Raw genomic sequence first — 22150 nt, forward strand, 5'->3', positions numbered from 1 at the left:
CCCCCAGGAAAGCAGACGAAGATCTCCCACCAGCGGGTACTGCCTAAGCACTTCTGGACAAAGCTGCAGAAGCACCAAGGTGAACAGCAATCCTCACATGGTACTTTTCCTCCCAAGCCCTATCTTTTCGCCTTTCCAAGCGCTGTACAAACAGTTCTTTCCTCAAAACTAAATTTAAGTATTGTGTCTTATTGCGTCTTATGTCTACACATTTGTTCAAAAGAATTATACGGAGAAAATACCTGATTTGCTTCACTCCTATGCAGTCAGATGGTGGGTATTCACAGACATCTCCTATAGCATCTGAATGGCTGCCAGGACACAAAGTTCTATACTAAACACCCAAACCCTAAAATTAAAGTTCCAGACTAAACCCAACCATTCCTAAAGCACGCAAGCGGCCAAACTGATGCAATACCACTCCCTTGTGCCCAGCGTACCAGAAGATTTGCTCTTCACAATAACTTGGAAGCTATCCCGACAGCACGCTGCAAGTGTATGTGCCTGGAAGGTCTAACTTCTATAAACATATAATGCCGCTGCTAGAAATAGTACCAGAACTAGAGACAATTTTTATGTTCTGGTCCATTAAAAAAATTAAAACCCCTATATTTTGCATTGATTGTGTCCTTCAGTTTAAGGCTTTGGACAGGGAAAAAATAAAAAATACTTTCAGTACACAAAAAAGGACATATGATTTTAGGACTGACGCAGTAGAAAGAAATAGCTTAAAAAGTACAAACTTAGATACATCAAGCAAAAGGTATTTTAACATTTCACACGGTGGACACGCTTCAGGGGAACCTCATCTGTACCTACATTCAACTATTATTTAAGAAAACTGTGACTCTAGGATGCTCTGCTTTAACAGAAAACACCTTAGGAATGATCACAGCTGTTAAAGACCTCAGCAATCATGAAACAGAATTTTAATAAAATTGTTTCTATAAGCAACGTTTGGGTACTTGCCACAGAGGTCAACTTTTTTTATTATTTCAAAAATCTCTCTCAACACACAAGCCAAATGCCAATTCCAACAACTTTACGGGCTGATCATTAAATACAGCACACGAAGCAGAAAGGACAGAGTTTTACTTTGAGGTAGCAGTTTGATCGTGCAACGAGTTCAACTTCACGGCTGCTTGGCTGTACAAAGTCACCTTTGACAGGAATACTTCACGAGCTTGTTAAAAAAAAAAAGCCATGAAGGCAGACCATGCAACTCTAGACCAACTCTTCAGAGACACTTTTCTGGCCACATCCTTGCTTTTAGAAAGGCACGATACACATTTAGGGTAGCAGGAGGTAGACTCATTTTGTGTTTTAGGTCGAAGGAAAAAAACCTTCAGAAAATCTGCAACAAGCTTTTTATTGAATTTAATGAGGTTTGGAAAAAGCCACTGAATCTCAAGAGTTTTGTAGAGAAGTTTGAAAACAGGAGAAAAATGTTCCAATATAAGCGTTAATAATTCCGCTTTATTCCTGCCAGCATTCAGAAAACACTTCACGACACGCTCATCAGCATTCCTCTCGCAAGGCTGCTAGTCACAGATAAGCACCTCAAATGTTACCACTTCCTAAGTCAACAACTTGTGCCAAAATTTAAAAAAAAAAAAGCTGACTGCAAGAAGAAACATCGCTATGAGTTCTACTGCCGTCTCAAAAACACTAATTACTTAAGGGAGGCGCAATCCCAGGTACTGGCGTGTAACTGTTTAATTACCACAGCCAAGCACAGCCAAGTTTGCTGCCCCGAGGAGGGCGACACAGCCTCCCCCATTCCCTCTGCATCAGCTCTTCTCTTTGAGCCACAAAGACCAGAGTCAGCACCATCAGGAAAGCAAAGGGTAAAAGATGGAAGAGGGAACAGGACCCCGTCAGTAAATCCTACCACAACAACCGTGTCTCATAAAGGAACTGGCTTTGCACCCTCGTTCTTCAGAGGCCGTCACATTCTCATAGCTGGCTTGGGTTAGATTTTTTTTTTTTAGGTGCTGAAGGACATGCTGACATTGCCCAATTTTAAATGTGGGGGAAGTCATTCTGCCCGTACTCAAGGTGATGTGAGCAGCAACGCGTAAAACTAAGCTTTTGCTTTGAACCATCTCCTTAGGATCCTTCTCTGTTGCCTATTTTTTGGGCATTTTTACAAGCATCTAGCTCTTGCCTCCATTGTTTTTTCTTGGAAGATGCTATGGAGAAGTAGAGTAGCGGGATGATGTATCAATCATGCTGTAATAGTGAAACACAAGTAATAGACTTGTGGGGGGAAATTCAGAATAATGGTTTCCAAGTTGTAGAACTTTCACCCCTGGAGATATTCCAAACTTGAGCAGCCCTTGAGCAATCCAATCCAACGTTGAATCCAGCGCTACCCTGAGCAGTGATGGACTACATGACCCCCAATCTACATTATACAATGAGTCTATGAGAATGTTTTTCTTGACATTTATTTAAATAAAACATTGGCAAATAGCGAGGAAAAACACTCCCAAGAAGTTTTAATAAATGTGTTTAATTATGGGATTGGAAAGGCGTCACATCAGTTTCTTAGCTGAAAGGCTACACCCAGCAAGAGCAGCAGAGGTACGATTTGACATGCATAAAGTGAAATGACACAGGAGAACAGCAGCTTTGGAAAAAAAAAACCCCACAAATCCAAACTTTCTCTAGCCACAAAGCTAGCCTCAAAGATGTAAACAAACAAAACCAAACCAAACTTTCTTCTGGTATTTGACTACTTTGAAGGTGTATTTTTTCTTCCCTTTGCTGAAATACAACATTTCTGCACTGGTTATGCCACACCATGTCACAAGCTTAATACTATCAAGTGCAGCTTCTGATTAAGAGTTCTCTATTTCTGTTCACGTTTCTAGCTTTGCAATATTACTGTTCCCATACGAGCTAGCGCTGCAGCAACGGAGCCTACTCTTGCACCATATTATCACACACTTACCATTTCACCACCTTTTTGTTTGGCCTCTATCTGCTCAGCTTTAGCTTGTACATTGGCTATAGATTGCTCTTCTCTTTCCTTTTTATGTTCTTCCCAGTAGATTTTAGCTTGCTTTCCCCCAAAACTCTTTTTACCCTATTCTCCATGTGCTAAAGAGTAGGACCAGAGTGCTGCTATCAGCTACCTCCCACGGGACGTGATGTGGTTAGCTTGGGGCCGAGCTCAAACTCACAGAGGGGATGAGCGCATCGGGACTGCCACCCTGACCGCAGTCACCACCGAGGCTGGGCAGTGCAAGGCTACTGCTTAATAGAAAGTTTTAAAACACGCACACGCAAAGAAGGAATGCTGATCTTCAGGGAGGCATTTTCTGGGTTCTACTGCCATCACACATTTCCCACGTTAACTCACGTAATTCCCAGTTTGGAAAGCCGCTGAACAGGAAGGAGTGGACACATCGACACTCAATTGCACAGCAGAGCAACCAGAGATCAACGGCCCTGCTGAGGAACTCCCTTTCCCCTAGCACAGACAGGACATGTCCTACATAAGAGCATTTCAAAAATGCCTCATTCCGTCTTCCATCCTACCTGTGCTTCTATGGGTGAAGAGTAAAATTTATTACAAGAGTCCAAAGCATCAAAAAAGCTTGGTCAACATCTGTCACTGCAGTGACTCACACATCAATGGCAGGTAATGTAGTTCCCTGTGGAACCCTTCAAGCAGGCATATTAGTTTCTTTCATCTTCCCACTCAGAAGAGGCATTAATCCGTTTTTAAAGCAGTTTGATTAAGCTGATTATATTTACATACTAGTTAAAGATCACTACTTACACTCTTCAGAAATTAAATGCAGAAGCAACACCTCAAAGTTAAAATAAAAAACATCTCAGAGTAAGCAAAGCTGGAAATGACAAAAAATGCAGCAGGCCAGGCAGTAGAAGCACTTTGAGACTGTGGCTATCTAATAGCTAATGGTAGTAACGAGAAATTTGATCTTGCATTAAGACAGGTCCAGTTTTCCATAACTGATGTAAAGAATAAAAGTCAGTGGAACTTTAGGTGGGATTATAGTATTAACTATTCCAATAAGTAACAGATGTTTTAGGAAAGAGTGTTTCTGAATAAAAGAATATATATCAATATTCTCCTTCACTGATCTCAAAACAAGCCAGGTCAAAAGACCACAGCAAGCTTGAAACCATAATCTGAAGAAAATGTCATTTTTTCTTATAAGATTTCACTTTTTTTTTTGAGTTCCTTTTTTCTTTGGCTAAAGCCCTGAGATCCAAACGCTGCAATTGTTCATACACAAGCCAGGATGCAAGTTACCCATCAGAGATGAACCACTGAAGTTCAAAGCTCAAGCTGATAACCTATTCTATCATTTTCCTTTTGCTTCAATTACTCCATATTCCTCCACTTTATGTGCACGACAGACAAGTGACACCTACCAAGAAGGACCAACAAGCTACACAGATCGGTCTGAACTGTGAAGAGATCTGCATGGATGGGATTTGAACCTAACAGTCACATACAAAAGCTGCCAGGACACAGAACACTGACCAGGGCCTGACCTGGTGGGAACACAGTAGACTTGTGTAGGTTCTAAGCTAGAAAGGTAACCAAGTGTGCTGAGGAGGGGATGTCACATTAAAAGGTAACCAAAGAGCCATGGAAAGCAGGGCAGTATTAGATGGAAGTTATGAAACAGGGAAAGCAAGTCAGCAAGACTGAGACCAGGCAGCAAAAATCTCCATTTGAAACGGCAGAAGAGAGTAAGAAGGGAATAATTTGTTCCTCATACTTCCCGTTTTTCCACTAAGATCCTCACAGCCCATTTGCCATGAGTCACACTCCCTCCCCTATTTCTTCCTTTCCAGAAGAAAGGCAACAAACAATAGGGGTAAGAGGCTGTTAATGAAAGTCTCAAAGGTTTTACTCATTCTCCCAAAACACTTATCCACCCCCCCTTCCCTCCTCTGGTAGCCCTTTGCTTTACCTCAGCCCTTTCTGTTAACTGGATGAGTACTGGCAAGAGGCAGCATTACCCAATACCCATCACAAGAGGCTCGCTTCATGCTGTTTTAGTGACAGTCAATGCAATACTAAAGAGACCTACAAGTATCTAAAAAGAAATTTGAAAACAGGAAGAACCAAGAAGCAAATTTGGTTTGAAGGCTCTCTTGGAGTTTCAAGTTACACTTCCATGAGATTTTTCTTCCCCGCATTGAACTACTTTAGGATAACGTACACGCAGTTACAGTTATTAGCTCTTAAGTGTGTAAGTCGACCTCATTTGTGCCATACTTTGTCTGGCACAAAGCTTTTAAAACCTCTTTAATAAAACACCACTCAATGCTTTTGTCATAAGACAATTTTATTGAAATACCAAGTACCTGCTATGAATAAACATTTATTTCTCAAAGCATTAAGTAGGCTGAGTCATCATAAGGTGTCTGTAAGAGGAAACAGCCCCACAGAGGCTCAGAGCAACGGCCCTGATCAGCTACACAGCTAGGAAGAGGCAGGACACAAAGTCTGTTTTGCATTATCGAGGCCTGTCCCGAGACATCACCTCCTTTTCTTGCACACCTTGCACACCGCAACTACAGACTATAGATTTAATCCATTAATTCTTACATGGCATTGCAAAAACTTGCTCTGCCAAGGAGGCCATTTGGGTAAGGTGCACATCCACCTTCGCTATCCGCACTAGGAAGACAAGGCCATTTGAGAGGCTCAGTGTTCAATGACTTTCACACTCTTTAAGTCAGTCCAGCCTAAGGTAATAATTCCAGATGACCCAACACTGGCACTTGGCAAAGTTGTGGCACACACCAAAAATGCCTTTTTTTTTTTTAAACACAACATTTAAGGTGTTTCTGCTTTAAAATAGACTACAATTGCACTCCCTGAAACATGGTGAGCCATCAGAAAGGGTACTGCTCCCGTAGACCTCCCTGACAAAACACTCCCCTTCCTTATCTTACACCAACTCTGTCATTTCAGACCTCTCATGACACAACCCAATTCCTAGATGCAAGACGAAACTAATCCAGAAAGAAGTCAGATTATGGAACCACTACTCTACAACACGGTGTACGTTCTTCGCTTCCAGAGCAGATGCTGACAAAAGCACAGCCTGAAAGTAACTGCAGGACATCAAGAATTGACAGAATTTGAGGCAGCTTAAGAATCACTTCAACACCTGTACACTGACATTTTCTTTACAAACTAGTCCATTAGCTTGCTCATCTCAAGCTACTTGTATAGTTATTTCTCAAAGCATTAAGGAGGCTAAGTTTAAATGGCAGAGTTTACAGTTCAAACACAATTACCCTCAAAAACCCTCATTTGCACTAGAGCTGTTACACATACAGCTGCATCCTGCACCAACAGAAGTGGAGGTGTCTTTAGGTGTAAGACAGCAACAATATTTCTGCCAGCATCCATGAACTTGGGCATGAAGAGCTAGTCCCTTCCAACCATGGCAGGGGATAAGAATGTTTGATCACAGTATTATTAGTACTACTGCTTATTTACAGTATAAAATAGTAATTTCATTCAATACAGGAAAAACATGCAGTTCAGGTATTTCTTACTAGTACATGGAAAACAATCCTGGCAACAATCGAATCAATCATACTGAAAGAGCTGACCTAGGAGGACACTCAGTTTTATTTAGTCACAAGAGACCCCTGACCACCTAAATTTCCCATTCAGGAGTTAATCAAGGACCAGGCCAGCTTTTCTAGGATCATAAACAGCTGTTTGCTAGCAAGCCGTCCAAACACTTGTTCGGGCATCATCCACAAGACTGCCAAGTCATCAACAACACTCACTGTTCAACCAGCCACTTAGTATGTGTAAATACTGTAAGGCAAAAAGCAAGTTATGAAGAGATAAAGCCATGTGTGCTTGTGCGTGATAAGGAGACCAGCAAGAGCTGGGTAAGGAAACACCAGCAGCTGAAGGGAGGCGAAGGAATTTTCTGCTGGCTCGTACTTAGGTAGCAAGTTCCAGTTTAAAGCCAGACAGATGATTTACCAGAACAGGTTACTGCCTTCCTCGCATTTGAGCGGCTAATGGCGTCCAGACTAGAGCAAACAGGTTATTGCATCAACCCCCTTCCAGTCTCAACTCCTCCAACCTTTCAGCAGTCTGCTCTGCTACTAGCCGTTTTTTACAGACGGAGAGAAAAGACTCCCACCAGCATTGCCCTTCAGCTGGGCACAGCAGCAAACAGCTTGGGCTCCCTACACCTATTAAGACACACACAGAACTCTGACACCTCCCTCAGTTAAGGAGGTTTCCTATCTTTAGATCACAAGGGACAAACTGGTTTGATTAATCTACCAGCACGCTGTCTCCAAAAACTACTACTTGATGTCCTTTCTTTGGTCAGCTGATTCCATTCAGTAAAGCCAGGAGAAAAAGCAGGAAAAGCAAATACCTTTTCTCCTACAGTTAAATCACTTCAGTATCTTCCCAATATTAAGACAGTTGTTTATTCCCATCTTTTTCCATTCATGGAAAGTCACAGCTACTCTCAGAAGCAGGAAACGTAACTGGCAAAACACTACTTTCCTTTTGTGAGTTGCACTTAAGACCTGTGGATGGGACTCTACAAGTAAAGCAAGAGGCAAGCAAAGAAAGACAGCCTTAAAGGTCCCACAAACATATGCAGAGCAAGGACACTGAGCCACCTGCATATCGAACTACAGTGAGGAGCTCTCAGCAGCCCGGACTGCACCTCGCTTGAGAGCCAAACCGAATGAATACCAAGGATTTAAACAGCATTTGCCCTTCTTTGATGTGGGAGGCACAGTGAGTTGTCTTGCACCTCGTAAGATCGCCTGAAGAAATGTGAAGCTAGTCTTGATGTGTTTCAATTTCCATAACTAGTTCTGAAGATCAATTACATGCATTATGAGTATCTCATATTAATTACAGAGGTCTTCAGTAGAGCAGTTAATTTTCTCGCACTGCAAAATTTACTCCTCTAAAGGCACAACAGTGGTGTTTTGGAACCAGCTGGCCCTACTATGTAAGGTTTTTTAGGCTTACTTATTTTTAAGCCCAGTAGCCCTCCAGCTACTAAACCAAGGTAGTATGCCAGCAACCATCCTGTTCAAGTCTTGAACGTGTCAGAGGGAAGAAGAGTTACAATTTCTAAATTCACATTTCCAGGCTGTGCAGGGAGGCCGAGTTCAGTCACAACAACCCCATAAGATCTTTTCTCTATATAACAGCTTCCGTAACACAAAGTATACAACTGTGTCCGTTTACACTGAAGTTGCACAGACTTTCAGAGGCAGGAAAGAATTTACTTGGATTAACAGAATATGCTTATTCTAAAAAACTAAACAGCATGAAGCCAAAGTTAAATATATTCAGGCATTTCAGAGAGGCACCAAAGAAGGTTTTGTGGTTAAGGCACATACGTGTATTAAAACACCGAGTTTCAGTTAGAATTGAAATTAAGTTCTGCAACAGACTGCAACTCTGCTAGTGAAACAAGGTGCGATGTATCTCCAGTTAATATTTACTCGTCACAGACAGTCTCTCCCCTCCCATACTTGAAGTTAAAATCCATTGATTTAAACATTCAAGCTTCCTTCAGAGGGTACCAGCAGGTATTTGCCTTATGTGGAAAAAGGAATCAATCCTATATGGTAACTGTACATCCTTTGAAATTATTGGTTCAGTGTCAAGATCAACCAACAGGAATGAGTTTCTCTCGGGAACATGACGATTTAAGTCTGGATTTCCTACCTGCTCAGCTAAATCAACCCACACTAAGGTCTGTATAGCCCACTAGTTTTTACCAAAAAGAGGTATTACTCCAGTATCATATTTTATTCTAAATGCCCTTTAAAAAAAGCATGACAAATTAGTAATGTCGGAGAGAAACAAATGTCCTGTATATACAGGCAAATGCATTCCTACAATTCAACACCAGAAGTACCTAATCTACAGCAACCTTTGTGCCTAGCACTGAGTTGTTGTAGGAGTGCATTTCCCTGTACAGACACTTGTGTCCTGGCAAACACTAATGGGACTACCCAGAACACACTTTTCCCCAAAATCTGGTTTAGTGTGGATTCAAGTCAGGCAAACCCTGATGCAAAAACCTCTCTCACTTATTTTCCCTAGAGAAACTCATTCATATTGGTAGGTCTAACAAACCCTGAGAAGGACACTAATAACACAAAGAACAAGTAATTTAAGTGTTTTATCCTTTAGAGAACATTCACTCCTTCCCTGTATGACTCAAAACAAACCTGGTTTACTAAAAAAGACTTGGTTGTAATCAAAAGATAAATCATCATTTTAAAGAATGTCTGGGCTCTTCAGCAAGTTACCTAAACACAATTCATCCACATCTTTCCCACAGGCATTACAGGAGTGCGTGCAGTTCAACAACTAATTCTGTTATTCATGCATCAGGTGATTTTCACTTTAAATATGTTTTAATTTTTAAAAATATGTACATCAGTATGCAGGAAACTGAAGTTATCCAGTTCAATTTTGTTTTGCATTTGAATTGTTAACAGCCAGCAAGACGTAACCGTCCTTTAAAGAAATACACAGGAGATTTATAACCACCCTTACAGGAAACTTAGCATGTCCCCTTCAAGTTGTATTTCATAATGACACGCAAGCACATGCGCGTATTAGCCCAGGAGGTTGCTGAAAGGTAAGAAAATAGCGCAAGTTACACCTCTAACATTCAGTTCTCACCTGTGACTTCCCCATATCAAGCTTCAATTAAATGCACAGAAGTAGCATTTCACAGTAAAAATTAAGATCAATTAAATTAGTCTATTTTTATTCTTTATCCTTCAATTTGAAGTACCCTCTGGTAACAGATTTAGTAGCACCACCAAGTCTGGACTTACTGAACATGAACTCAGAGATGTCTTAAACCCATAAGGATAAATACTCAAGTTGCATTTGCTTAAATTCAAAAAGTAAATCAGGAAAGTTTTGGCAAAAAAAAGCAGATACAACAAAAATAAGGAGCAATAAAAGGTTTAATACTTGAGGTTTGGGTCCTAATTTACTGCTTTGCTCCTCGTGAAATTAAATGGCAAAAACCCCTGACCTCAACTGACGTCGTCTTGTTTCACGATGCACAAGCAGGATGAAGCTTCTGGCAGTGTATGAACACAACACTGAAGCTCGGTTTGCTCAGGTAGTCAAGGATCTCCTTAAAGATCTTGAGGTGTCAACCTTGGCCAAAGTCCCAACCAAAAAAGGGCAGGAATTTCTCTCCTTCCCGTAACTGTAAAAATAAAAGCTGCCTGCAGTAAAGCTTGCCATCAGGCCCAGGAGGACTCAACTTCACAGAAAGCTTTCCTTCTGAAAGACTCAAATTCAACACCAGAGACTTCTGTGCTGTTAACGCTCACAGGAATAAGATTCAATATTCAATTACAAAAAAGCAGAAGTTACTTCTGCCCCTTTAAGTCCAAACAGGAAAGTACAAAGCAGCAGGATAGATACAAATGCAAAAGAAAAAAAAAAAAATCAGAACAGTTTGGGTTAAATAGGATAACTGAACTGTTAGTCTAAGCCTCTGACACAGTTCCAACTAGATCAAGTTGCTCCAAGACTTGTCCAGCCAAGGCTTGAACATCACCAAGCATATTCTTTCTAGACAACCTGTTTCAATATTAAGGCTGGAATCTTAAAATAGGTTCAGAAAAATCCTCAAAGGCAAAGAAAGCCTCCACGCTGAGCAAAAAGGAAAACAACAAGAACAATGCTCAGCATACTTAAGCCTACCTCACTTTTATTGTAAGCCTTTACTTCAAGAGGTTATGCAGTTGGTGTAACACAAACCTACACGTGAAGACAAATCTAGAAGCAAACGCTCAGCTCGCTGAACGAGATGAAAAAAGCATTTGTAATTTAGGTAAGGAACAGCTTGCTGTAGGGACAACCTCAGTATTCAGGCCTTGTACTTCTGAAAGAGCTTGCATACAGTTTGGTACATCTAGATTCAAATGGAAAAAATAGCCAGACTCCTTCCCTGGATGAAAGATTCCATCTTCATGTAGGAAAGCTTACCTGGCCAGCTTAAATTAGTCTGTCAGCCAAGTACAAGGTATGTAGGTTTTACTAGAAGTACCACCTCTGTGTCATTAGCTTGGAAATAAAGCATCTCTGCATGAGCTTCAGGTCCAGCTGACAGAACTGTTTTGAAAGTCTTCCCTGACAGCAGAGGCTTCCAGAATAACCAATGAAACCCATGAACCAGCACCTGCAGCCAAACTTCTATGTTCAGTCTGAGCAACTTAAAGCTTGACATGACTGAAGATTTTTTTTTTTTCCAGCTACCATTACCATGGGTGCTGAAAAACAGATCTTCCAAGTACAGGTAAGGAACAACAGCCTGTTTTGGTATTTCACTACTTCACATGCAACAGCTCAAGAGGTCAGAGCACTGGTGTCTAACTGCTGCTGCAGGGGAAGAGATCCCCAACAGGGCAGGCACGCTTTGATGATGGATTTTTGGACTAGGCTCTCACATGTAGTTGCACAACAAAGCAAACAAGGGAGGCAAAGCTGACAGCCAGCGACCCATGTATTAGTGACGCAGCAGATATTTTCACTACTCATACACCCCATGGAAATCAACTGTAATTGCATTTTAAAGTGTCTTTATATAAAAAGCATGAAGTGAAGAATTACACATTAGGAAATGCAAGCACTATGATCACCTGTGAAGCTCTAGTTCAGCTTCTCTTGGCATATGTATGACCCCTAATTGCCTTCTCCATCCTTTCCTTCCATAACCCGCACCCTCACTCAGTACCCGGCAGACAGTACTTCCTGAACCCAAAACTGCTATTATATTAATTTTCCCTAAACCTTGTAGTCAGTGTGCAGTTCTGAATCAAGTCAATCTCTACACGGCTTATTTTCTAGCACATCTTCTGCTAAAGAGCCACAGTGCTTACCACAGTTGTCCCATATGGTTAATAGTAGGAACGTATTTTTTAAAGGCTGGAAAACTAAGCATAGTAAGAGTTCAAGGCATCAGAAGGATCCCAATTTTTGTAGTATTCTCCTCTGTATTTGGGAAATATTTGGGAAAACTCCACTAGCTGGTGTTCTGTGCTGCAGAGATGAGCACTCAGGCTTGGAGTTGTGTACTTCACACCACACCATAACCCCACGCACACCGGTAAGGTTCCCAGCACTAGCCAGCACCACAATCCACAACAGGGCAGGGACACATCTAGTTCTCCAGGATGGCAGTCAGCTGAGTCACCAAACCACCACCTCGGACTTCTTGCCTGATAAAGTCACTATTCCCTCACCCAGTGCTTCTACAAATACCATGTAATTTAAGATTTTATCAGGCCACCTGGAAGTTCTGGATTTCTTCAGGTGTCCAAGGCTACTGCAGCCTCTGCTTAAAGTGATCTCAGTTATTACCTGTGGGGATGAACTACTGATGCCAGTGCACTCACAGCAACAGTCAAAAGATCAGGGAGTTTGTTAACGCATTTGAATACCCAACCCTCATTCCTCCCACAAACAGCTTAACGTGATTATATTAGTTTATTGGCTCAATCGCATAGCGCAGATAAACCTCTTTTGGAGGGAGATGAACTCCCTGGCAAGCCCTCAGAACAGGACAGTATTCACACTTGGTATGGTCGCTCAGACACAGCCATCTTTATCAAGAAGCCCCGGGTCACCAAGGACTCACATTAGAGCCGAAGTGAGTCAATATACCCATTTCCCACAGCCTCCTTGAAAATGGTGAGCCCTGAAGCTTGGGATGGAGTTGTCCAGTTTTATTATTTTGAACATAACGTTAGTGAAAATCCCTTAAAGAAGGTAATCATTCTCCCCTTTAAAGTCTTCTTGCAGAGGAGCATACAGCAGTTCAAGCTGACAAAACTGGGTACATGAGGGAGAAGCACGCATGACACTAACATTTACGGGATATTTCACACATGCTTAAGCTACGTTAATGCTAAAACTAGGCTCTTGCACCAAAATTCTTTATACAAATCAGGAGTCCTTCATCAAGATGCTTCTCCCTCTATATGTTTTTATTGTTGCAGGTCCACCCATTTATTTGTTGGGCTCCCACTCCTGTTTCACACTGCAATGCTGGGCTAAACATCACCTTTCCGTACAGCCATTCCATCAGGTGCAGCCTCCACGCTAAGAAAGACCTTCATCTGACTTTGGGCACTAGTTATTTCTCCAACAACTTCAGGAGCAGGCTGTTTTCTTTAAGCCATTAAAGAAAAAGCCGTTAAATTAGTTTTAAAGTCTATAAAGTAATACACCACATGCCACCTGCCTCAGTGAGGCATCACTGCCATAGCTTTAACTCCAATCTAAAGGATGTCAGAAGTCTTATGCAAGTTCACCTCTAACACACTCATTCTCCTCTTAGGAGCCATTGAATGAAATGCGAGTTAATGAATAACACAGGAGGAATTATTTCATTATCCCCATGGTGAAAGAGAGCCATCTAATTCTTGGATATGATGTCAGACTTGAGAACCAGCCAGTGACACTTACTCAGGCTTCCACTGCTCAATCAACTGCTACACCAGTGGTGTTCACAGTGAAAGGCTTGCAGCTGCACTGACAGCTCAAGCAAGACTGCCAGAGCATGAAGCAAAGCTACTCCAAGAGCAGCCCTAGGAAGAATTAAAGCAGCAAGAGTGAGGCACTGAAGCCTGTCACTTTGCTTCAACAGAAGGGAGGACAGGAGGGGGGAGGTTTTTAGCAGCATACATTTAATGTATAGGCCTTGCACAGGTATGGAAACCAACACAGTAACAGCCTGTCAGCTCTTCACATGTTCCTCACCTCCACTTCCAGTGTCAGCCCCACTCCAGGTTACCCCCTGTCTCTGGTGCTACCCAAGCCAGCCTGGCTACTGAACTCTATCGGAACCCAAGACACTTAAAGGGAAGTCCCAAGTGAGGTATAGATCCTTCAGTCCACTGGCATTCTGTCTCCTGACATTCAAGCCTACCCCACTTCCACTTTTAACTAAACTAATGCTTTTCACTATAGAACCCAATGCCTTATGATTTCAAGTAGATGTTCACACCCTTGTGAAAAACCCACCCATCTCCTGCTAGCATAGGTAGTGAGGAGGACAACTGCAAGAAAGACTTCCTCAGCCTACCAAAATCCTCCTCCCGGTCATCATTTGCCCTCAATAAAAAGCCTGAAGTTCGTATGTGGAGCCTCTCTAGCTTTGCCACAGAGACCAGGCAGTTTAAGACTGTGTTTAGAGAGACAACATTTTACTGATTTCATAACCATGAAAGTCCATCCTCACTGATATCAGGACAGCTAGGCTAGGCAGTGCCCTTCAGACAGTTTGACTCTTGGGATACATGTTCCTTCCTGTCCCGAACACCCCCGTGCTTCCTTTAAAACTGTCAGGAGCAAGCTCAGAGACAAGAAAGCAGTAGGCATTTGAACAGTTCATACCAACCCTTCACAGGAGATTGCAAGTATTACTTACCAGGTATTCCCCTTTAACAACTTGACTGATGAGGAAGAAACCAGTACACAAGCAAGCTAAAAACCAAAGAGGTAAAACCAGAAAGCCTGGGAGACCAAAGCTAGAAGATGGACCTCTCATGCAGGTGGAAAACCAGAACCATCTCCCTGACATGTCACACTCAATCAAAAAGCCCAATGCAAGCTTTGCAAGCAGTTTTCTCTACATGGGCTGCAGAAACTGAGATGCATTCTCCTTTGAAGTAGTCAGATTTTCCCACAACCTGCAGCTTGCAGTCACTTCTGAACAGCCATGCATTACTGAGCTTGCATAATGCGCCAAGAGCAAAGGATAATTGTACCATACTCCAAACCATACTGAAAGAAACCCTGTCTTGTGTTGTTCCATGTGCTGTTCTGTCATCCTCACATGACTGTGCACATGTAAGGTATATTCCAGTTCAAGCCCTGGCATCACAATCACTCTGTCAAGAATGCAATGCTGAAGTACATTTGGCTCTGTTAATACAATAGCTAGCTTCCATAATGTTGTTAAGGTACCCTAGACTCCGAAACCACTATTGTTCTGTAAACATTCATCTTAAGTTCTCCAATGATTGCTCAAAATACTGTATTTAAGATACAACACTAATTCCACGGCAGTAGCTGTAAAATTGACAGAAAAAAATCAGTAAGAAACTATCAGAAGCTGGCTTTGGGGCACGTTTGCATTATCCTAGGAGCTTCTGAACTGGTATGGAACAGCATCAACACCCAGCTCTGCCAGTGCACAGCACCTCCCGGCATGTGAAGAGCACCTGTGTGCCCGCACTGCCTAAGCCTGAGCCATCACTCCCACACAGGCACCTGCTGCCAGGCAGAAGGTCCTGGGGTGCTCCCCCAGCAGTTGGTGCCCATTCCCCCATCAGCTGGCCAGCAGAGCATACAGTTGTGTTCCACCCTGCACAAATCCATGCCTAAAAATAAGCACAATAATACAGGAGTGAGGTAAGAAACAGGTTTTTGAGATGGTAGGCAATTTAAGAGGGTAATGGGCTAGAACTGATGCCCTCACTTGTGAGGCTGGAAGCCTTAACAATTCTGACTTGTACAACACTACTGCTTTAAGTTTCACCACGTGTTTACCCTCCCCACTGAGTCAGAGCTGTCCTTACACAAGACAAAGTTCTTCAGAGCTTTTCAGTGGGGTCTTAAGAGGCTCTACCTAGACTGCTTCTACAGTAGTGTCGGTTAACCAAGCTATCACGCCAAGAAAACTGCCGAAGCCACGTGCAGTCAGAAGAGATTAATCTTCACTGGAAGTGTCCTTAGCTCCACGTCCACACCAGCTGTACACAACAACTGCCCTGGAGACCCGAGGTAAGACTCTTTTCACCTAAAGTCAGACTTTGGGCCTGACCTTGTCTCCTTTTTAAAAGGCCCACATTCTATCCCTCAGTGAGCAGGTCTTACCCATTTTGGACACCCACTTCAGGAGACAGCCACCTGCTTGATTCAACTGTGTGGTTTGGTGGGAGGACAGCACAGCAATATCCAAGTGTCCTCAATACCACAGTTTCCAGCTGAAGTACATCTAGACAGAATCACTAGAAGAAAGTGAATAATGTCACCCAGACCATCTGTGGAAGCATCAGCAATTAACTGAACACCAGAATCTTTGGTGTTCAAATGCAAAGAACAAGCAGCTCACCAGACATTCCCCATGCCAACATAACAGCCGTTACCCTCCACAGCTGCACACTGTTGGCTACACTAAACTACCATTCTTCCTATGCACCCCAAGGTTTTTGCCAGCAGTAAGTAGCTGCCTGAGTCAGCTATAAAGTCATTCTACCACCACCACTATTTTCTCAAAGCTTAAAAATTAAATCAAGTATTGCACCACTGGAATTTTCATTACCAGGAAGTTGAAATAATGCTTATTGCATTATTGTTATTGGTTTGTTCTCCCAATATTGTAACTTAATCAGTTCAATGCTTTGAGTTAATTATTATTGCTTAGCTAAGGTAAATGCAAACAGACACCTGAAAAGCATGAAATAAGCAGCAGGAAACCAAGCTCAGCCACTTAAAAATATGAATACTTACTTCATGGTCATCTGCAAGCATCAGGGAAATTCTCACACAGCTCAAATATGCAAGAGAAATTTAAAGCCCTGATGAGTGTAAGGAAATGGCCACATGAAAATTAGAGAGTAAAAACTCTGAGTTTTTACCTCGCTGCATCTAGACGCTTGGGGTTAGCAATGAAGGAAGTTTTATCATAATATATAAAAAAATTAGAACCTGGATGCAGTATTTCCAGGATATTATGTCAGACTTCAATCCTCTCTGCAATAAAGCATAAACAAGCATGAATGATTCCCTGGAGAATCCACCAAAACCCCAGAGATACCGGTTCTCTACAGCTTGTGCACCGATCAAAAAGTACCTTCAGTCATACTCTTCTTCTGTCATTCAACTGAGGGGAAGGAGACACAGCATCAAGGACTTGATGGAAGGCAGCAGTGGGATTCAGCCTTATTTTACAGAAGGGCTACCAGTTGCCAGAGGAGTTTCACTGACTTACACTGACACAGCTGAACTTGGAACTGCTCAAACAAGTACCTCATTTGAAATTGCCAGCAGGAGACGTTCAACCTACAGATGAAAGTCTTTGAGCTCAGTGGAAGCAACTTCTACAAAACAACGCACTTCACTCAGCAAGAGCAGCACACTAAGAAAATAAGTGAACAGACAACTAGAAAGTGATTCAAGTGTCAGCCTTCCTGAGAACAGCCAGGACAAAGTGCTTTTTGTTTCTACTTCTGAGATCTTGATAAATCAAAAATAGATTAAATGTGCTAGCAGACCAGCTTCTACCTCCCAGACTGATACATGATCTCACGGAAGAGACCTGCCAATACTCTGAAGTAACTTACACCAGAGCACACAGCAATGCGTATGCTCCGTTTTCCTTCCAAGAAGTCTGAAGCAAATCATGCTTTTCCAGAGTTACAGTAAGCTGACAGGTAATCACTTTGCTTAGTCAAGATAAAATAAAGCCTCAGAAATAAGAGCTCAAGATCCTAACTGTGTAGGTATGAAACAACATGAATAACAACATTTTTAGGCTTGTTAGAGGCAGGAGGAATATTTGCTTGAGCACAGCTACCACTGAAGGCTTTATTACCTCTAGGGACAGGGTCTGAAATACATACATTGGGTTTTGTACATTTTTCATTTAACCTTGCTAAGTGCACAGCATTATTCTTTTGCAGCTCAGTGATGAAAACAAGAGTTACTGAATAACTTTCCAGTATGACATTTCCGTGCACTAGTTCTCACTCCCGAGTTAAATACCTGGCCACCTTAACATCCATGAATCCAATAACCCACCACTCCGTAACCCACAAAGACTACGCACATCTTATCTGTGGAAAACACATGAGCATTTATCAAATGATAGATCAAATCCTACCACAAATACTAAACAAAACCCAGCAATTCAACTGTTTCAGTTAACAATTAATAAAATAGTTCTGAGAAAAAGGAATGCATCTGCTTCCACTTCCTACATAAATCTCGAGTACAACTCAAAGAGCACCACAGGTACACAGCCCAGTGCCAGACGGCAGCAGAGGCAAACCCCAGGAGAGCTGCACGTTCTGTAGGTGACACTTGCAAACTCGGTTTGACCGAGGTATAGAACAGTTCCAGAAGTTGTGTGGTTGAGGGATAATGTGAAATCAGTAACAACGGCTGCCCTTTCAGCACTTACGCCTTCCTGTACCAGAACGTGGTACACCCACCAGCCCAACACCCCAGAGCCCCAGGGCAGGGAGTATCCTTAGCTCCAGAGTCGCAGGATCCACAGAGCAGCCCCAGGACTACAGCACACTAGCTGCACGCTACCTAGGGAAGGTTGTGGCACGCCAGCAACTTCAGGGTAGGGACCATTTTACCTACAGAAGCAAAACAAAGCACAGCAGCTCTTAAATGCTTTACTCACAGCAACCCTGGTCTAGAAGCACTGTGTTACCCCCCCCCCCCCCCCCCCCGAGTCTATCAGTCTAGTCTTGCTCAACTCAGAAGATGTGATGGACTGATCCAACACAAACAAAACTTAAGTTGCAGCTTTCTACCTCAAATCTGTCTGCAAGGAACACTGTCACTTGTGACAAGGAGTTAAAATAGTGGAAGGAAGAGAGAGAAAGAACCACATTTGAGTTGTGATGAGCTTAACTCACCTTACCTCCCATTCCACCACCTCAGCACGAGCAACAGTTCTGTGAAAACTTTACACCAAGCTACCCCAAAATATGCAGAAGGGATATAATTCAAGCCTACAGTTTTATGCAACAAAAAAAACCTGCTGCTTCTTCCTTCAAAAATTCAGTGAGGTTTGAAAGTAGGACAAACCTAACTAGACAAATTAGAAGACATTCCTTACTGCAGAATTGAAGCCTTCAGACCCTTCCACTCAAACCTACATCATCAAGTACTTCATTTTTAAGTTGTTCCATATACCCAGTGGATGTTACAGTATGTACCCAGCCTATTTTGTTTCAATGAGACATCAGCAAGTATTTTTCTCCACTCCTCTCCAAAAAGAAAACATTTAAAATTGACATCAGGTAATAACGTAAAATACATCACTTCCAAGATAAAGCTGAAGTTAAGACACTCATCTCAGAAGTGTTTGGACAAATCTCCAGTATTTCACAGGCAGACCAACTCCTAAATCCTAATTTAGAAGATCAACACTGTACATAAACAAAACTGAAGAATGAAAAAGCTATAACAAGACAGACACAGCTGTTTGTTTGCTACAGGTCACATTTACTTTCTGTCAAAGGAAAAACTGACCTACCCTGTAAGTTTAGAGTGACACACACCTTGGCATTTAAATAACTGAGATCTAGAGATGTAGGACATAGGTGAATGAGTAGGAGCTAACTCTAAACAAGTGCATGTTTTAACAGGATAAATCCTTATTCTATACCTACAGAGTTTAAAGGTTACAAAAAGCTTTGTGTTGGAGGAACAGATCAGCACCAGGCAACAAGCTTTTTATAACATGGCAAAGATGCTCTGAATTCCATGTAAAGGCTGAGCTGTCACTCACACAGCATGATCTATGGATTCCCAGCTTCACAGAAAGACTCACAACTTTCTCCTCCACATTCTTACTTGCAATAAACTATCAGTAAGTTGTTTAAACTCTTTATGGGTTCTGGTAAAAGTGTTATTAAAAAAAAAATCAAAGTAATGAAGCCATCAACATGATTTTTGAGGGGTTACAGGTAAAGCAGCTCTTCAGAAGTCAGATAACAAGCAGACGATTCTTCAGACAAGTTTCAAGCCATCATATTTGTTTCAACACGTACAAACTCTAAGTCAAGTCTTTCAACGACACTTAGCGTGAAGTCACCTAGGGGAGAATACAATGGCAAAACCTGACTAATTGCTATTGAAATATGACGTTGATTGTGTTTTCTTTTGCAGACATGATGGATGGACGAGTTGTTTTACCATAGTTGATCTTCATCCAGCTGAGCAAGCCTTCTCTGAACCAGCCCTAGGTAGCTACAAATAGCGAAGCAGATCTTAAGAACACCAGCCCTACACAGGGACCTTGTTCTTCCTCCTAAGTTTTCCACACTCAAACAGAAAGCTCGAAGTTCTAGAAAACCAGTGCCACCGCACCAATTTAAAGTCTACCGTTAGTCAACCCATGCCAGTTCAAAAGCTGACCTTTGACAAGCAGTAAAACACACCAGTTGGCTACAGCTGCAACTGCACAAGTGTGCTTCAGAGCAACATCTTCAGACTCCTAAAAATCTTTCCAGCAATAAAACCACTGAGAGTCACCAACCTACCTGAAGAGATTCGAGTTTCCCTGCACCTGCACTCCAAACCCAGCCTGGAAATTCAGACTAGCTCCAGGAATTCTTTAATTGTCTTGGCAAGAGTCAGTATAAAAACTGTGGAGTTTAAGCACATAAATTAGTTTTTGGAGGCATTTTTGGCATTAGGCCTTTCTTTAAACTGTAAGCATAACTAGATTCTCCCCAGCCCACCTGCTCACTTCTAATATGGTAATTCTTGCACAAAAATCTTAAGTCCCTTCTTGCCCTTTTCATGACACCAGTCACTTAAGACCAACTTCTTTTGACAAGGCAAGTTTTAACTTAGCTCTCCTTGCCTTTGGTAAGTGTAGTCAGTTTAGCTCAACAGCAAATGTCACTGGATCTTCAGCATATTTTTAGAAAAAGTATTCCTTAACCAGTACGCTACTTGGTCTTCTGGGATTGACATACGGTAGCAAGCGTTTATGATGAAACTAAAAACTAAATTTCGTTGGAAGAACTAGAAAAAATAATAACAGTTGTTATAAATACTTAGAAATTGAAAGGAGACATGGTAGATTAAGCCACATTGCAATTTTGGGGCTCTTTAAGTATGTTCAAGCACATGAGACTTAGCTCTACTAGGTCTCTAATTTGAATGCCAAACCACTTGGGTCTAGGAGCAAGAGCTATGCTAGTAAGGGAACGGCATTCAGCAAGGGCTGGCCAGATAATCACTACCTCTGTGAGCAGTGGTCCAGCCTCAGGCAGTCGTACGTACTGCCTAGGCAGTTTAGAAAGCTGGACAATAACTTGAATTAGTAATGTTTAGAAAAATAAGCTACAGGGCACAGCAGCATGCAACTTACTCTTTAGTGAGCTGCCAAACTGTTTCCTCCCCAACCAGAGCAAATCAAGTTGGCTTATGCAAGAGGAAAAGTCTTCATACCTTAGTGCTGAATTAGAACATGGCGGTCTAAGGAATGATGCAATAGCACTATTAAAATTAATAGGACTGGTCTCTGGGTGTAACCCTCAGAAACAAGGGGAGCACCTGAACTTGCACCTTATACAAACAGCTTATTAAAAAAAAAAAACAGTCTTAAAAAAAGCAAGCAAGAAATAGCTCTTATTGTCTGTGTTATACCAATCTTACACTTGTCAAATCAAGCAAAACCCTTTTGTCCTTTGTCCACAACTCCCCAGGCCGAGCCCTGCACATGAACACCACACCCGCCCACTCAGGCAGCAGCCTGTGCAGTGACAGCAGTGAACCTAACCACCCTCTGCAGGCCAGCATCCTATCGAGCAGGCTTCAGGATTGCTTCCTACTCCAAGCTGATTATAACAGCAGGTTCGACATTGCTTTTTCCTCAGTGAATTCCTGAAGAATTCTCATCCTTAGAGCCTTCCACTGTTTGGTTACCGCCAGCCTTTCAAGAGTTCATCGGAAGACGTGCCTATGCAATAGGAACATTGCAGAGGAGTTAGAATGACCTAGCAATTGAAAGGCAGACAGCTCAAACCAGCCCACCAGTCAACACTTGAGAAGCAAAAAGATAATTTGCCTGGAGTAATGAGCTAAGTATAGAGCCACCACAACCAGAGCTTCCCCAATTATTTTTGCGTTTCTTTTGATGTGAGTGAAACAGCTTGGGAACAAGGAGACATCAGCCACTGGTAGAATCAGTTACTGAAGCTACTCCAAGCAAAGCAATTTAAGTCAAGTGATCTTGTCCTTAACATACCAAACCCTGCAAAAGCACCACCAAGAGTCAGGATCAGCACCTTCTAACTCACTGGAGTTTCTTTACCATCCTCAGTTCATTACCATATTTCA

At 42.2% G+C, this 22150-nt stretch overlaps 1 protein-coding gene across 9 annotated transcripts in view; it reads right to left on the minus strand.

Moving 5' to 3' along the window:
• Positions 1-22150, minus strand: part of MTMR3 (myotubularin related protein 3) — a 79464-nt gene that overhangs the window by 47815 nt on the left and 9499 nt on the right. The window contains exons 1-2 of one of the 9 annotated variants that reach the window (XM_086474061.1): positions 2957-3110; positions 243-311 (exon numbers count right to left, since the gene is read on the minus strand). The exons of 3 other annotated variants lie outside the window; for them this stretch is intronic. The gene's annotated coding sequence lies outside the window, so the exon portion shown is untranslated. Of the gene's footprint in view, positions 1-242; positions 442-1095; positions 1322-2956; positions 3111-7412; positions 7439-20340; positions 20390-22150 lie in introns of those variants that run through there. 5 more of the 9 variants (XM_086474066.1, XM_086474064.1, XM_086474062.1 and 2 more) reach the window with 5 other exon arrangements.

Source organism: Leptosomus discolor, chromosome 16 (assembly GCF_034619465.1).
Source record: "Leptosomus discolor isolate bLepDis1 chromosome 16, bLepDis1.hap2, whole genome shotgun sequence".
NCBI classification, from domain to species: Eukaryota; Metazoa; Chordata; class Aves; order Leptosomiformes; family Leptosomidae; genus Leptosomus; species Leptosomus discolor.